The sequence below is a fragment of the Cucurbita pepo genome, chromosome LG01 (assembly GCF_002806865.2).
Source record: "Cucurbita pepo subsp. pepo cultivar mu-cu-16 chromosome LG01, ASM280686v2, whole genome shotgun sequence".
NCBI classification, from domain to species: Eukaryota; Viridiplantae; Streptophyta; class Magnoliopsida; order Cucurbitales; family Cucurbitaceae; genus Cucurbita; species Cucurbita pepo.
The window spans coordinates 16,653,634-16,669,681 of record NC_036638.1 but is presented as its reverse complement, the minus strand read 5'-3'; the positions used below and the strand labels follow the sequence as shown (position 1 = coordinate 16,669,681).

The following is a 16,048-nucleotide window of genomic DNA, read 5'->3' as shown; positions in this document are numbered from 1 at the left end:
ACTAGAATTCATATAAATGATAGTTTTTAACTCAAAGCTAAATAATTGTTAGATTTAATGAACATCTAACTATAATTCATTGTGATTTAAAAAGAAAATAGGATAAAAGAAACTTAAGATTTAATATACATCTTAATCTATTTTCAAGTAAATCTTCATCAGTGAATCTCAACCGGTAGAGACCATTCTCATTTTTCCCCAAATTAAATCTGGTTGTTTTTTTTTTTTTTTTTTTTTTTTTTTTTTTTTTTTNGTGGGTTCAAGAGACATAATTGGGGAGGAATGAGAGGTTAATAGAGAAACTTGGGGAGGTTATTCTTTTTTTTTTACATAATTTTTTTATAATTATTTTTAGTTGTTTATTTATTGATCTATTTATTTATTATTATTATTTATTATTATTATTATTATTATTTTTTTTTTTTTTGGAGGCAGTTACAATTAGTTATTTCTCTTGCTCATGTGATATTGACTTAAGTTCATGATTGTTCCTTTACCGAAGTTGAAGCTCTGATTCCCACGAGCACAATGGTTCAACAATTGTACGTTATTATTCCATAAACTAGAGATACGTTTGTATAAAATTACCTCCCATAAAAAGTATATGTTATAAGAGTTATAATAATTGGCCTACTTTCCATATAGAATTGTCCAATAAAATACGAATAAGGACTGAGTTTCCATGTTTGTAAATCACAAATCTGCCCATAAATACAAGCTCTACAATCACAAATGAAATAACCAAAGAGATAAATTATCTTTAAGAGATGGCCAAGTTTCCAGCATGCTCCTTATTGTTCCTTGTTCTTCTTTTCTCAGGTTTGTTGATCATATATCATCTCTATTATGGACTTCAAATTATTAGATATCTCTATTTTTTTTTTTTTTTTTTTTTTTTTTGAAATTTTTGCAGTGGCATTGATGGTACCTCAACCAGCCTTCTCAAGAAATTGTGTTGACAAGTTGTATGAAGGATGTATACCCAAAGAGTGCCAGCAGAAGTGCCAACAAAAGCATCCTCGATCAACATCTCAGTGCGTGCCTATCCCTCCAGTTCCTTTTACCTACCTTTGCTATTGCTTCTACCCTTGCACTACCAACTGAGTGCTTTTAATCCTATCATATGCTGAATGTAATAAAATGGTTGGGTGACGTTTTCGTCTTTCAACACACAGTTTAAGTTATTCTATTTATTCTACTTTCTTCTATCATATTATGCTTAGGTATGATTTCCCACCAGAAAACTTAATATTCTTTTGGGTGCTAAATCTAAATCTAAATCTAAATCTTTAGTAATACGGTAGTAATATTGAAAGAAAAAAATAGAAATACAATACGAATAGAAAATTAAGAGTAGAATCGTTTTAGTCAAGAGAACTCAATAATATAAATAAATAATCACTAACAAAAACGAACAAGTTAATAATAAAATATAAGGAAAAAAAAACATAGAGGCATTTGCGCAAAATTAAGGTGTTAAAAAAAAAAAAAAAACAAAGGGAAGAAGAAGTGGGAGAGGAGTTTTGTAATAGGGTTTTTCCGCCCAACTTTGATTAGTAGGGAGGGGATTGTAAACTCTAGTTAACTTCTTAAAACTATTTATTAGAAATATAGTTAGTAATTTATTTCCGAGAATTGTTACTAGTTGCTTAACTGTGGACTAAAAAATGAGACGTTTAATAGTTGTTATTTTGAGGAGAAAGTTTAGAAAACTTATTAGTATTTTCTCCCCTATAAATGATGTATGCTCTATTGACAATAATGCTTTGTTGACAATAACATAGAGAGAATTGAAAAGCACACGTGTTTAATGTTTTTCTATTCAAAAGATCTCTCTACTGAGGATGTTCTTTTTGCTTCATTTATTTGGTTCAGTATATTTCGATCGTGGGTCATATCCAACATTTGGTATCAGAGTTAGGATGCTCTGTTGAGAGAATTGAAAAGCACAAGTGTTTAATGTTTTTCTATTCAAAAGATCTCTCTACTGAGAATGTTCTTTTTGCTTCATTTATTTGGTTCAGTATATTTTGATCGTGGGTCATATCCAACATTTGGTATCAGAGTTAGGATGCCGAAACAAATATTGTCGCGACACAAAGTCGCCGAACGAGATATGATAACGATTAAAAGCGAAAAGGAGGGGAGTATAATAAACCAGTACTCGTTACTTACGAAGAGTAACAACGCAGCATGGTCAAAAAAAATGTGTGTTAACTTACAAGCACAAGGTGTGTTTGAGATACCATCGAGTACAGTGAAGAAGTTGATTCGTAAGGATAAGATGGCTCTTGTTGCACTCTACAAAGCAATCCTAGAGGATGTTCTTCTCATGTTGGCAGAAAAAGGTCTCGGCAAAGGCATCGTGGGAGATGCTACAAATAGTGCATGGGGGAGTAGAACATGTCAAGGAAGCAAAGGTTGATCACCGTTCTTACAATGGAACAAGATGGATCATTTGCTTTGGATTTTTGGGATTTTCAGCGAGGGTTGACCGTCCTGAGATTTTTTTCCATGCGTTACATTATATACCCCTAAAAAGAACTTTTGTCCTGTAAAGTTTCAAACTCTTGTATCAACTCGGAGTATTTCTCACTTATCTCATCTTCCCGTTCTCATGTGACTTCTTATTATTTGTAGTTTCGCCACAGACGAGCATGACCGTGACAAACCCAACCCTTTATGTCTTTTCATATTCTAGTGTTTACTTTTGTATTTCTAAGAAGTACGGCGTTTAAGAAATATCATGTCTAGGCCTGTCAGACATGAAATGCCTCTACTATAGGGGATATGACTAGTTGTCAACTTCTCCCTACCCAAGGTTATATACAGTGAGCCGTTGTTATTTCTCTCTTGCTTGCTTATATAACGTCTCTTTCAAAAGTCTCTCTCTGCCCTCGTTTTCTAAAACCTTCTCTTAAAACCGAGGCCAAAGGCTCGAGCATATGTCACTTGACCGTAGGCGACGCAAGAACGAATTGGCTTAGCTCACTTGTCATTGGAAAGTGAGTGTCGCACAATCGCAAGTCCGCTGTCATCAAAAGTGCGATTGTGACACTTTGACAAAAGCAATATAGGTGTATAAGTCTTTCACTTCACGAGCTAGGATCCTTATAGGTTTCTCCTCATAATTCAAGTCCTCGTCAATCTAAAAGGGCTCATAGTCTATCACGTGAATAGGGTCCATTATATATTTTTTTAGCATTGACACATGGAGTACATCATGCACACTTGAGAGGAAGGGTGGTAGGGCCAGCCTATATGCTACTGGACTTATTCACTCTAAAATTTTGAAAGGTCGGATGAAGAGGGGACTTGGCTTGCCTTATGCACGAATCTCAAAACACCTTTCATTGGGCTCACTCTCAAGAATACCATGTTCCCTACTTCAAATCCCAAACTCCTACACCTTACATCAGCGTAGCTTTTCTGTCTGCTTTGAGCAGTGCACATCCTTTCCCTGATCTTTTATACAAAATCATTGGTGATTCGGACTAACTCAGGTCTATTAGTTCTCGTTCACCCACTTAATCCTAGCACAACGGAGACCTACACTGCTTTCCATATAGCACTTCAGACGGTACAATTCTTAAACACCCCTACGAATCTACTACGCCTCCATGGTATCCAAGAATGATAAAGGTAGCCTCCATACAATTAATAGTTGGTACAGTATCAACAGAGCTTTCACTTTCGTTCTTTCTTTGGTACCAGTACTGTCAAGCTAGGGCTAGGACGATGAGGGTTGTGTGACTGACAATTCAGTTGGATTACCTTACACAACAGATCCTGACAATTCAGTTGGATTACCTTACACAACAGATCCTAACAATTCAGTTGGATTACTTTACACAACAGATCCTGACAATTCAATTGGATTACCTTACACAATAGATCCTGACAATTTAGTTGGATTACCTTACACAACAGATCCTGACAATTTAGTTGGATTACCTTATACAACAGATCCTGACAATTCAGTTGGATTACCTTACACAACCGATCCTGATAATTCAGTTGGATTACCTTACACATGTTGGGTTTTATGTCCTAAAACTCATAGTTTGTAAACAAAAAGATATTCTATTTTCAATAAAGTTATTATTGTTGTTTATTCAGTAAAGATTGTTATTGAATAAAGTGAACTTTACGATCATTAATCTGAATCCAATAAACTAAGAACACTCTGGCTATAGTATGATTACTTGAACTATATGTAGAGACATAAGAGTGGATCAAGTTCAAGTATATAGTCAAAATGATCTATAGTATAAGGATAAGGCTGAGTACCTTATTCTGGGGACACTATGGATGCGGCCCACTTTTGTATATGATATAAACAATGTGATCACTAAATTGTACATGTGGAGACATGTGAGTGGGGGCGTCCTATGCAATGAGTATTGCATAAGATCGGACCATGAAGAAAACCACTCTCACTTTATAATGTCGTTTACTGTTGAGACTGATTTTCTTTTCATTCGATAACCTAGGTAACTCGGTTTTAATCCTGAGCTAACCATGAACTCCTGTTTATTCGGAATTATCCTTAGATTTGCAAGGGTGAGAGTGGCTCTAGTTCGCCGACTCAATAGGTCTCTCATTTCAGGGGTAAGACTGGGTGAATGGCTGGGGACGTGGGGTGCAAGACGGAATTCACTCCTACCCACTTTTAGGGATAGAAGAAAGGTAGTTCCCTTAAGCACTGACTCCAGGTCTTGAACAAGGGGCCCCACCCTCTCATTGGCCTGAGAGGGATTCGGTTTACTGGTTGGACCACAAACCAATTGTTTATTAGAGGATCAGTGAGACATAAGGAACAAGAAGTAACTTCAGGGGTAAAACGGTAAATTGACCCAGCTCTAGTTACGAACAACCTGTGAAGGATCGACTTACTAATCATGGTTATATCAGATGGACAGAAATATATCTATAGTGAGGGGAGTGCAACTACTAGGCTATAGTGGAGTGTCCTAGTAGTTAACGAATGTTGGTTAACCAGGTTAATGAGTTTAATCGGTTAATCTTGAATCGTTGGAGCCCATGATCTATAGGTCCATTAGGTCCCTCTGCTAGCTCATATCGGACTAAACCATAGAACAGTGTGACGAGTGAGTTCGAAGTGTTCGAATTCAAATTAGGGAATATGCGTTACATATATACGATATATTTAACCGCAATTTTATTTTATTTACGAAATAAACGAAAAGAGAGAATCTGAGATATTTAAATAAGATTTAAATATCTTAATCAATTATGTGTCGGAATTGACTGGGATTGGCATTTGAATTAATATTAAATATTAATTAAATAGTTTAATTAATTATTTAATGTTACTTTAATTTGAAATTCATTATTCAAATTAATTGTTGAATTAAAATGAAGAAAGTCAAAATGTTGACTTTCATCTAATTAAAATGAAGAAAGTCAAAATGTTGACTTTCATCTAATGGAAAAATCATGTTAGTGGAATTTTGAGGTGTCAAAATTTGGTTTAACCAAACTTGCATGTTTGTCAAATAAACCCCACCAGTTTGAGTGGAATTTTGAGTGTGAAAATTTGGTTAACTCTAACATGCATGCTTGCCACATAATCTCAAACATTTGAGTGGAATTTTAAGTGTCAAGATTTGGTGATCTCAAGTTTGCATGAACATGCAAACTTGACTCTTTAAATAGAGTGATCATGATACTTGGAAGGGATTCTTCATCTTGATGAAAAACCTCTCACAAGCACTCTCTTTCACGTATACAAAATCCCTCCCAAGTTTAGTCACTCACCGGATTCCACAATCCCGTTCTAAGGCCGGAGGATAGTGGAGAAGACACTAGTGGTGGTTCGAAACCGATTCGTGAGGAAAAAGAAGTTTGAACTACAAAAGGTTAGTATTCAAACTCATTAAGTTTTAATACTTATGAACATGCTAGTTATTTACTATAATTGATGTTCTAAAAGTGCCTAAGATCCAAATTGCTTCCGCATGTGTTATATTAACACCATCAACACCACAACCGATCCTGACAATTCAATTGGATTACCTTACACAACAGATCCTCACAATTCAGTTGGATTACCTTACACAACAGATCCATCCTGAGAGAGGACGTGAGATTACATTAGAAGTTTTAATAGCAGACAAGTAGATGTGGGCCGCTCCCCCAATATTAGGTAACTTAGATGGTTTTGTGTGAAGGGTTTGCAAATTAACCTTTCATGGATGATGAGAGTAGGCTAGCACACACCATAATTTCCACACCCGAGAGAGTTTTGCGACATAGCGCCTCAACCTAGAACACCGGTTCTACACTGCTTAGGCAAAGCAAGCTACCTAAGTCTAGGAACAAAAATGTAGTTCACTCCAAATATGGATTTTTTTGCCCAGAAGACTTGTGATGCGGGTGAACCACCATTGTACCTAGAATGGGTTTGTGAGCAGCTAAAGTATCGGTCGAAACTTTGGAGCACTTCTGATGCTCAGATAGAAATAAAGATTGTCTGAACTTCTTAGAACCCAGAGTAAAATCTTTGGATACCTAGTAGGATAAGGGTGCGATGAGAGCCTACAAGTAGGTTCCTTACTAAATATTTTTATACTCGCTTTTTTTTTTTTTTTGTCAGTGTTCGCAGGTTATCAGTTGTGGTGGAGGAGTGTTCGAGAGCTGTGCAGCCAGAGATGGGGTTATTCAAGAGAGTCAACTTTTCTCCATTTTTTATTTTTTAGTCAAGTGTTCGCAGGTTGTCAGTTGTGGTGGAGGAGTGTTCAAGAGTTGTGTGGTCAGAGATGAGTTGTTCCAGAGCCTCAACTCATCCTTGTATTTCAGTTTTTTTGTACTTTATTTTGTAATTGTATCTCAAACTCATTTTCCCTATTTAACTTGAATAGCATATCTTACAATTGAATTTGATTTTGTATTTAATTTTTGTGTCATGTCTTGATCTCAATTTTAATTTTAACGGGTTTTATTTTTATTTTGACTTACTTGGGAGAAATATGAAAAAAGTACTCTGTGGATCTTTAATCTACTTGCTCTAACTCCACCAACGATTGAATTTTCTCCATGAAGGGTTGGAGGAAGAGAGTTGAGAGAACTATTTTGGAGAGAAGTGTGGGATACATTTTTTTTTTGCTCTACCCCAAGGATCTAAACAAGACTTTGTGAGAATTCTCAGGTAATATATTTGAATATCTAATATATTAAGATATAATATCTTGTTTAAATTAAATTTAAATATTGTAAGATACATATATATTAAATTAATTTTAATTTCATTTTTCAAATATATATTTTAAAATAAAGAATTTAATGGATATTAATTATTTTAATATTTAATTATCAAATATAATAAATATATATTTGTTATGTTTAATAATATCTAATACATTAAATTTTAATTTGAAGAATTCAAACTAAAAATATTTTCTCTTTGATATTAATATATTAAATATTAATTTAAAAATTCCAACTAAATTCAACTGTTACTCTAAATTAACAAATAAACTTTATAGACCTACAAATTATAACCTTAGATAATACAAATTAATTAATCAACATTTATTCATTGACAATAGGCACTCTACTGTAAATCTAGAGTTGCATTCTTATGTATTATAAGATTAGTCGTGTCTATTGATATAATCATTACAAACAAGTTGATCTTTCATAAGTTGTTTGTAATTATAATTGGGTCAGAAGTTCGTTTTATTGTAACTACCACTAATTCTGTTTGAATAAGTTATTTATGATCCAATCATAAACAACTTGGGTCAATGAGAGGGTGAGACCTCATTGTTCAAGTCTTGAAATCAGCACTTAAAAGAATTAACTCAATTACTTACCGTACGTGGGAATGAGTGAATTTTATCTCGTGAAGTTACGCTTCAAACTCCCTATTTAATCCAGTCCCAAAAAATGATAGACATATTGAATCAAGTACAACAACTATTCTCACTCCTACAAATCAAAAGACAAGCTCACGGGCAAAAGTTCAAAAGTCACTTAAGATCAAGATCAAGTCGCATATGATCATAATATGAAATATTAATATTTTTTAGTTGACAGATTTATAAAAAGAGACTGAATATTTTGTGGTTCTGTTTTATACAAACTCAGTGGATACGATACTACCGCTTACATGTCTCCACATGAATAATTTGGATCAAATCATTTGCAACAATTACAATATGGGTCGTATCAAAATACTTCTAGGATAAAACACCCAAACTTATCCATATACCGTAGACCTAGGTTATTACTTGAATATGATTTTCGTGTAATATCAACCACATATTGTATTACATTAATAACTTTAGATTATTCCTAGCATGGATAATTTTAAATTGTAATTAAAATAATCAAAATTATTATTAAAATTTTTATAATTAATTACAAGGCTTTAGGGTATACATCCTGACAACATAAATTCTTATCATACTCGTACTTCATCTACGTGACGTGGTTTCTAGCCGATATAATGAATTCGTGGTGCTCTAATGAATTAACTCAAGATTCGAAGAAGCAATTCATGAATCTTCATTCATATTAAATTCATATAAAGCATAGAAACACAACGATCATACATGCTTAAGTAACCTGTAACTCTATTTTCAATGCAAGAGATCTTAGTCATTCATCACTTACTCATTCCACCTAACACCACCTCAAAATCACGAAAAAGCTCATGAAATACAACATTCTCAAAAACTTGATCAGAGAATCTCGGTTCAACAAGAGCATGGATGAAAGTTAATTAGGCTTAAATAGGTTAACAAAATCAAAGAAAAGTCGTGCATCATGTTTCGTTGTCTTAGTCATGTATATCTTCGTCCTAACCGATCAAACATGGCATAATCAGTCATGTCTTAATCGATCCTACAAATATACGTGAAGAAGAAATCAAGAATGAATACTTATGATCTTATGTACAAAATATTGTATGATATTAGGAAATGTTTTTAGATTGGATAGTATCAGTTATTATTTCAATATCCCATCATTCAATTGCCATAAAAGAAATATCAGTCAAAATTCTATCATAATTGGCCACTTTCCAAATTGGATCGTGTTTCCATGCATGTAATCACAAATTTGCTTATAAATACATGTTCTTCAATCACAAATGAAATAATCTAAAAGATTAATTTTGTTTATCATTGATTTAATTTCTTTGATCAAGATGACCAAGTTTTCTTGCTCCCTATTTTTCCTTACTCTTCTTTTCTCAGGTTTGTTCATAAGATATCCTTGTTTTTGTCTTTAAATTATGTTTAAAAATCATAAAGTTGATTTGATTTTTGTTTTTAGTAGATTTGTTTAAACATTTTCAAATTTTTGCAGTTGCATTGATGGTTCCTCGAGCAGCCCATTCAGTAGATTGTGAAGAGAAGTTGTATGATGGATGCCGACCACAAGACTGTCAGATGAGGTGTCTAGACAAACATCCTGAATCTACGGCTCATTGTGTGGCAGCCACTACACTTCCTTTTACTCGTTCTTGTTATTGCTTCTTCCCTTGCGCTTAAAACCGAGTGCTTTTAATCCTATCATATGATGAATGTAATAAAATTGTTGGGTGACAGTTTTTGTCATTCACCATACCGTTTAAGTTATTCTATTTATCTTACGAGTAATTGTCTTAGTTTGGAGACTCATTCATATAAATAAATACTTATTAACAAATACGACAAGTTAATTATAAAATATATGAAAACAAGTGATCATTGACATTTAAGAGTATTCATAAAGTAAAAGTGTTACAAAACAAACAAAAAAAAAAAAAACTATAAAGATATGAACTAAATACCATAGGAATAGGTTTGTAGTCTATAAAAGGATAGCTCCTTTGGTAAATTATATAAGTTTTTGAGAAACTATGAGAACTAGATTAGGTGATCAAAAGATCAGAACATGAGAAATAAGATTGTTTGAAGTACATATGATGTGCGACTCATTTTAATTTGAACTATTAAGTATATTACGACATAGTGGAAAGCTAGTGATAGATTATTGGTTCTCTATTAGTAGGGATTAGCGGACAACTCTATAAATATAGATCTCACAACGTTACACAAATCTTAAAGAGAATGACACTCGTGCCTGCCAACTATTATGTATCTATGTGGTCAATTGTTTCATATTGACAAGTTTCCGACCTAGAAGATTTATTTGAAATAAATTTCTTACTCATTTTCACCCACGATATTATTATGACACTGTATCAGCTGAGTCCGGCCAAGTTGAACCAATGACTTCATCGTCTTTAACCTTGGAAAACAAGATATGTATGTTGTTGTAGCTCCAACAATCTAGTTATTTCTCTTGTTCATGCGATTTTGACCTAAGTTCATGACGGTTCCTTCACCAAAGTTGAAGCTCTTGTTCCTACAAACACAATGGTTCAAGAATTGTACGTTATTATTCCATAAACAAGGATAAGTTTGTGTTAAATTACCTCTCATAAAAAGTATATGTTTTAAGAGTTCCAATAATTGACGTAATTTCCATATAGAATTGTCCAATAAAATACTAAAAATGATTGAATTTCTATGTTTGTAAATCACAAATCTGCCCATAAATACAAGCTCTACAATCACAAATGAAATAACCAAGAGATAAATTATCTATATCATTCCTTTATCAATCTCTAAGAGATGGCCAAGTTTCGAGTTCGCTCCTCATTGTTCCTTGTTCTTCTTTTCTCATGTTTGTTCATCAGATATAGTCTATTTTAATCTTCAAATTATTAGATATTTCTATTTTGATATATCTCTATTTTGATCTAATTTTTTTATTATTATTATTGTTTATCAAATTTTTGCAGTGGCGTTGATGGTACCTCAAGCAGCCTTTTCAGTAGATTGTGTTGATAAGTTGTATGAAGGATGTCTGCCTGAAGACTGCAAGCAGAAGTGTCTAGAAAAGCATCCTGGATCAACATCTCAGTGCGTGGCTGCCCCTCCCGTTCCTTTTACCTACCTTTGCTATTGCTCCTACCCTTGCACTAATAACTGAGTGCTTTTAATCCTATCCTATGATGGAAATGTAATAAAATGATTGGGTGACTTTTCCTTCCTTGAACCCACACTTATCATGATATATTAAAGTTTCTGGCTGAGATGTCAAATTGTTTTATTTATTTAAGGTTCATACAAATAAGGAATAATAATTAATAATAAAATAATAAAAAATAATAATTTTTCCTAAACTACTCTCCACTTACCCTCCTTCCTCTCTATCTCTCCTCAACCAACCCCTCACTCAAAATCCCAAATCAGGTGGCCTCGTAAATAAATAAAAAAATACCAATAACCAGCTTTACCGATAGAGGGAGAGATTTAATCGAAAAGATCTTGATTTGTTATTACTGTAAGTCATATTTCATATATTTTTTTTATTTATTCAATCATGTTACAAGAAATCACGTCATAATCAGATTTTCTTTTCCTTTATCTAATTATTCAAAATGAAATGTCTTATTCTCTGCCCAGTTATTTAGATTTTAGTTAGTATGTTAAGTTACAGGAAATAACTAGAATTAANCCTTCACCAAAGTTGAAGCTCTTGTTCCTACAAACACAATGGTTCAAGAATTGTACGTTATTATTCCATAAACAAGGATAAGTTTGTGTTAAATTACCTCTCATAAAAAGTATATGTTTTAAGAGTTCCAATAATTGACGTAATTTCCATATAGAATTGTCCAATAAAATACTAAAAATGATTGAATTTCTATGTTTGTAAATCACAAATCTGCCCATAAATACAAGCTCTACAATCACAAATGAAATAACCAAGAGATAAATTATCTATATCATTCCTTTATCAATCTCTAAGAGATGGCCAAGTTTCGAGTTCGCTCCTCATTGTTCCTTGTTCTTCTTTTCTCATGTTTGTTCATCAGATATAGTCTATTTTAATCTTCAAATTATTAGATATTTCTATTTTGATATATCTCTATTTTGATCTAATTTTTTTATTATTATTATTGTTTATCAAATTTTTGCAGTGGCGTTGATGGTACCTCAAGCAGCCTTTTCAGTAGATTGTGTTGATAAGTTGTATGAAGGATGTCTGCCTGAAGACTGCAAGCAGAAGTGTCTAGAAAAGCATCCTGGATCAACATCTCAGTGCGTGGCTGCCCCTCCCGTTCCTTTTACCTACCTTTGCTATTGCTCCTACCCTTGCACTAATAACTGAGTGCTTTTAATCCTATCCTATGATGGAAATGTAATAAAATGATTGGGTGACTTTTCCTTCCTTGAACCCACACTTATCATGATATATTAAAGTTTCTGGCTGAGATGTCAAATTGTTTTATTTATTTAAGGTTCATACAAATAAGGAATAATAATTAATAATAAAATAATAAAAAATAATAATTTTTCCTAAACTACTCTCCACTTACCCTCCTTCCTCTCTATCTCTCCTCAACCAACCCCTCACTCAAAATCCCAAATCAGGTGGCCTCGTAAATAAATAAAAAAATACCAATAACCAGCTTTACCGATAGAGGGAGAGATTTAATCGAAAAGATCTTGATTTGTTATTACTGTAAGTCATATTTCATATATTTTTTTTATTTATTCAATCATGTTACAAGAAATCACGTCATAATCAGATTTTCTTTTCCTTTATCTAATTATTCAAAATGAAATGTCTTATTCTCTGCCCAGTTATTTAGATTTTAGTTAGTATGTTAAGTTACAGGAAATAACTAGAATTAATGAGGCCAATATCTATCAACAGAAAAAAAAAAATAAAAAAAAAAAAAAAAAAAAAAAAAAAAAAAAAAAAAAAAAAAAAAAAAAAAAAAAAAAAAAAAAAGGAAGACAGTAAGTAAATACATATTTGGTGAAAAACAGATGGAATACATAGAGAAAAGAAGGAGAGATATGGAATTGATTATCTCTGTAATTTATTGTGAACATAATTAAAATAAAAAGATAAAGGGAAACACACCTACTAGGAAAGAAAATATATGGTAAATGTTAAAAGAGTTTTTAAATGCACCACATGAAAATGAAATTATAATAAACATTTAAGACTATATTCATGCAAAGCCTGTTCGCATAATGTTTATTACATGGACCAATGTAAATTTGAGAAATAATTCTATAGAAATTCGAACTTGAAACTAATGTATGAACTCACATGTAGGTTGACTTGGATTTCAAAGGATAGAATCAAACTTTCACTAAGGATAAATTTGTGACAACAACTTAAGCTAATCAATAAAATGGTCTTACTAATAGGCTAAAAATTGTATGAATTATGATGATGTATGAACTGTTTTGTACAATGTCATGTTAGTATGTGACCATATATGAGTTATGATGATGTATGAGTTGTATCGTATGATATCGTATACTGGTATATGATGATGTATGAGTTCTATCGTATGATATCGTATACTGGTGTATGATGATGTATGAGTTATGATAATGTGTGAGTTATGATACTTGATGATGTGCGTAGTATATATATATTTCGATGAATGACGTACTTGATATGCTTGATGCACTTTATGGCAATATGATGAGTGTGATGATTGCGTGACGTTTACCTTAATACGATGATGGTTTCCATATTGAGCATGCTATATGATGATGAGTGTCATATTGCATCATGTCATTAGATTGATATAGGACACAACCTAAGAGCATGAAAACGATATTAATACAAATATCCACATGTGTTACCTAGAGTAACAAAGAGATGATACTAGAGGGTTGTGTCAGAAGAGACATTATGATGGATTTAGAGGGACCTCATGTAGATTGTATGTTCATAAGCATAGGGCTACTTCCCCTAGAGATGATGAGTGCGGACGCGCACCGTATGATGATGAGTGCAAATGCGCACAGATGAGGGTGTTCATGAGGCGCATGACACTATGGGGTTCCGTTGACCTCTAGACTTCGCTACAGATTAGCTTGACTAGAGGGTCCAAGGGGTGTGCGAGTGCCGTGGGGATTCACACTCACACGTGTGAGTCGTGTGTAGGGAAGTACTACACATTCAATTTGTCCGAGACTGGAGACTACCCATATTATGTTAGAGATAGATCCCTAAATCATGATTGTATGTGTTTGCATTTGCATGACCATTATAGTGGGGTCACTTACTAAGTATTCTTCGAAATACTCAGGCCGTGTGCCACATCATTTTTTCAGGTAAAGGCAAGGCGCATTTGTATGGAGGACGGCGACATTGCAAACTGAGACTATGCACTTGCATAGTGTGGATTCATATTTAAATTTCTAGGTTTATGTTAGAATAGGCTATTATGCATTTCATCGTTTTAAATTATTTTGTACTGCTCCTATCTTCCCTAAATTTCAGTATTTCATATTTAAACACCTAATACTATGACTATGTTTTCCAGAGATGAAGTTGTTTTAAGCGTTTTTCGAAGTTTACGTTTATAAATGATATTTATGAAAGAGTTGTATTTTAGTATTATAGATGAGAATGAGACGTTAGTAGCAACTTGATGTAGAAATTTAGGGTCGTTACATCAACTCATCACCAACATCAATTACAAACATTAAATATTCTTAATTTTTTTTAAGAGTTGAGTTGGATGGTAAATCTATTTGCAAGTTGACTCCTCAAAAAAAAATATCGACCTACAAACCAAACCAAACTATATTTTCGATTTTTAAAAGATTTAACCCAACTCAAACAACAATAAAATCTAACTCAATCCAATTTTATGATTTGAGTGGGATAATTTAGATGGATCCGTTCATGAGTTATATGAACACATTTTCTAAATAAAAACTTAATATTTAAATTTGAATTCCATAGTTACTTGAATGTAAGAATGGAATTCTAACAACTTTGGATCAGAAATGTATTCCAGGCAGCATTGCAAGCTCAGTCCTCCCATCGTTATGATGCAATAAATTCTACACTTTTTGCAACTGTTGAAAGATATTATTGAAACAAAAACATAATTTAAGAGTACTTTTACTAATTGTGTAATGTTTTATGCACCAAAAAACTTAGAGATCAAAATTATTCATGTTAACACTCAAAAAAACAAGTCAATCCTTCATATAATCATAGCAACTCCGTTAAACTATTGGAATGACTTTTCTTCATCTCCTCTTGACTGTCAATCTTTTCCGTTTAGTTCTCATCCCAATCGAGGACACTAACATTTTACTAGAATAGTGCACTTTGGTCCAAAAAAGACCTATTATCATTTATATTTACTAGTTGTAGCCGAACAACAAACTGTCATCTTGCAAGTCCTAAACTTGTAAAGAGTGGTTATTGTCGTTCTCTGAGTCAGAAAAATACCAAGTCCATTTCTTTGGGGGCAACATTACGTTGCATTCCCAACGTCAATGGAAACCACATAAAAATTAAAGAATATTGAGTCAAATAACTTACCATATAACGCCTCTTGAAGGCATTCTCGACATAACACTGATACCGTACATGTTCTGCTTGTATTTCACTTGAAACCATTCATCTTTCAGAGACTATCCTCTGATTCTTCGTGATATTCCAAACTCATGTTGTTGTGAGTTTGAACAATGTAATGGATCAAGATCAACTCGGAAACCAGCTTCCTTTGCTGATATGGAGAGCTTGTGCAAAAAAGAATATTCCATGATCCTATGACATGGTAAGTGCCGTAAATAGATCTCTAATTAAATCTTACCCGTATTATGTATTCCAAACCATCATAAGTTCCGTAAAAATAAACCTATAATCTACTATATCTACAAGAATTGTAAAAACTATAACTCTAAGCCCTACTCTAATATTATCGGTGCAATTGATACCAAATTTGGTGAGTATGAACGGATTTGACTCCAAAGTCCATGTTCAAATTTCCTCCAAAATCTTGAATTTCGAGGTTAAGGCCCGGGGCCTTACCTGGACCTTCAACAAGCTTATCTTTGACACTCATTGTCTACTTGTGGCCCTTGTCTTGTTTATGTCTCATCTTCTCTTCAATGTCCACGGGTGTGTTAGATGATGTACCGTCCTCCTCGATCACATCATGACACTCGTCTAGATCCTAGTGTAGCCG

General features: G+C 33.2%; 1 long non-coding RNA gene across 1 annotated transcript; it reads left to right on the top strand.

Moving 5' to 3' along the window:
- The first annotated feature begins 739 nt into the window (after positions 1–739).
- Positions 740–1,211, top strand: LOC111778280. The gene is made up of 2 exons (XR_002812509.1): positions 740–819; positions 914–1,211. It is a non-coding gene; the product is annotated as an uncharacterized LOC111778280 (long non-coding RNA).
- Positions 1,212–16,048: the final 14,837 nt, after the last annotated feature.